We start from the raw sequence: 2,394 nt of genomic DNA, 5'->3' as shown, positions 1-2,394 counted from the left end.
AAAAAAAAAAAAAAAAAAGAAAAGAAAAAGAAAATTAGTGCCCACTAGGCGGGGCGCAGTGGCTCACACCTGTAATCCCAGTACTTTGGGAGGCTGAGGTGGGCAGATTGCAAGGTCTGGAGTTCGAGAGCAGCCTGGCCCATATGGTGAAACCCTGTCTCTACTAAAAAATACAAAAATTAGCCGGTCATGATGGCAGGCACTTGTAGTCCGTACTAGGGAAGCTGAGGCAGGAGAATCACTTGAACATGGGATGTGGAGTTTACAGTGAGCCGAGATGGCACCACTGCTCTCCAGCCTGGGCAACAGAACAAAACTCTGTCTCAAAAGAAAAAGAAAAGAAAAAATTAGGGCCCCCTAATGTCCCTGTACTTCTGGGCTGCCCTGCTCAAGGGGTGAGTGAGATTTTGACAAGAGGAAGCTCTGGGGCAGAAAATCAGGGAGACCCAGAGGACGCTTGAGAGATGCTGTCAACCTGCACAAACCTGTCCCCTTCAGCCATAGCTGAAATCAGAAGTGGCCATGGGGATGTCTATGAAACATCAAGAGCATCTGCTTCACCTCTCTCATGTTTTAATATTTTAGGATTCGTAATTCCTAACACCTGTATAATGTTTACTGTGCCCTGGACAGTATTTTTTTTCCTGGACCATATTCTAAGCGTGCTATGTTTGCAAATTATTATTATGTTTTTATTATTATTATTTTTTGAGATGGAGTCTCACTGTCACCCAAGCTCGAGTGCAGTGGCGTGATCTCAGCTAATTGCAACTTCTGTCTCCCAGGTTCAAGCGATTCTCCTGCCTCAGCCTCCTGAGTAGCCGGGACTACAGGCATGCACCACCACACCTGGCTGATTTTTGTATTTTTAGTAGAGACAGGGTTTCACCATGGCGGTCAGGCTGGTATCGAACTCCGGACCTCAGGCGATCCACCCACTTTGACCTCCCAATGTTCTGGGATTACAGGCACAAGTATTAATAAAGTACTAATTAAATAGTTTGCCCAGCCAGCAAATTATTTAATTAGTACTTTATTAATAGTGAGAAATTATTTGAGACATTTCACACAAGATCTGAGTGGAAAATCTAGAGGTTTTTTTGTTTTTTTGTGTGTTTGTTTGTTTTGAGACAGTCTCGCTCTGTAGCCTAGGCTGGAGTGAAGTGGCGCCATCTCGGCTCACTGTAACCTCCACCTCCCCAGACCTGGTTCAAGCAATTCTTCTGCCTCAGCCTCCCGAGTAGCTGGGATTTCAGGCACATGCCACCATGCCCACCTAATTTTTCTGTTTTTAGTAGAGACGGGGTTTCACCATGTTGGCCGGGATGGTCTTGAACTCCTGACCCTGTGATCCACCCACCTCAGCCTCTCAAAGTGCTGGGATTACAGGCGTGAGCCACCTTACCCAGCCTTTTTTGTTTCTGTTTTTGTTTTTTTGATATGAAGTCTTGCTCTGCCGCACAGGTTGGAGTGCAGTGGCACAATCTCACTGCAGCCTCTGCCTCCCGGTTTCCGGAGATTCTCCTGCCTCAGCCTTGGAGCAGTTGGGATTCCAGGCAGGCACCACCACGTCCACCTAATTTTTGTATTTTTATTAGAGACAGGGTTTCACTATGTCCTGGGGTTGACCAGGCTGGTCTCAAGCTCCTAACCTCAAATGATCCGCTGGCCTAGGCCTCCCAAAGTATTGGGATTACAGGCGTTAGCCACCTCACCTGGCGGAAATTTGGAGTTTCTAACCCTGAAGTTGAGAACTGAGGAAGTCAACTGGAAGCCATTCTCTATTAATTAGAGAAGTGACATAATCAGATCTTATTCTTTTTTATTTTTATGTTTATTTTTTGAGATAAGATCTCACTCTCACTCAGGCTGGAATGCAGTGGCACAATCACAGCTCACTGTAGCCATGACCTCCTGGGCTCCAGTGATCCCACCTCAGCCTCCCACCTGGGACTGCAGGTGTGCATCATGATGCCTAGCTAATTTTTTTTTTTTTTTCAGAGATGGGGTTCAGCTATATTGCCCAGGCTCGTCTTGAACTCCTGGGCTCAAGCAATCCTCCTGCCTTGGTCTCCCAGAGTGCTGGGATTGCAGGCATTAGCCACTGTGCCCTGCCCTTAACTGGAATTTAAACAAAGTATTTGGCTGAGTGTGATGGCTCACACCTGCAATCCCAGCACTTAGGGAGGCTGAGTGTTCGGTTGAGGCCAGGAGTTTAAGACCAGCCTGGGAAACATAATGAGACCGTTTCTCTCTACATAAAAAAAAGCTGGGTGGCTGGGCGCGGTGGCTCACGCCTGTAATCCCAGCACTTTGGGAGGCCGAGGCGGGTGGATCATGAGGTCAAGAGATCGAGACCATCCTGGTCAACACGGTGAAACCCCGTCTCTACTA

The 2,394-nt window shown here is 47.4% G+C and overlaps 1 protein-coding gene across 2 annotated transcripts in view; it reads left to right on the top strand.

Annotated features, from left to right (window-relative positions):
- DNAJC17 (DnaJ heat shock protein family (Hsp40) member C17) overlaps positions 1–2,394 on the top strand; it is a 45,151-nt gene that overhangs the window by 1,366 nt on the left and 41,391 nt on the right. The window lies entirely within an intron of this gene.

The sequence above is a fragment of the Cebus imitator genome, unplaced genomic scaffold (genome assembly GCF_001604975.1).
Source record: "Cebus imitator isolate Cc_AM_T3 unplaced genomic scaffold, Cebus_imitator-1.0 Scaffold70, whole genome shotgun sequence".
Classification (NCBI taxonomy): Eukaryota; Metazoa; Chordata; class Mammalia; order Primates; family Cebidae; genus Cebus; species Cebus imitator.
The sequence above is the reverse complement of the archived record's forward strand: the minus strand, read 5'-3'. Positions and strand labels throughout refer to the sequence as shown.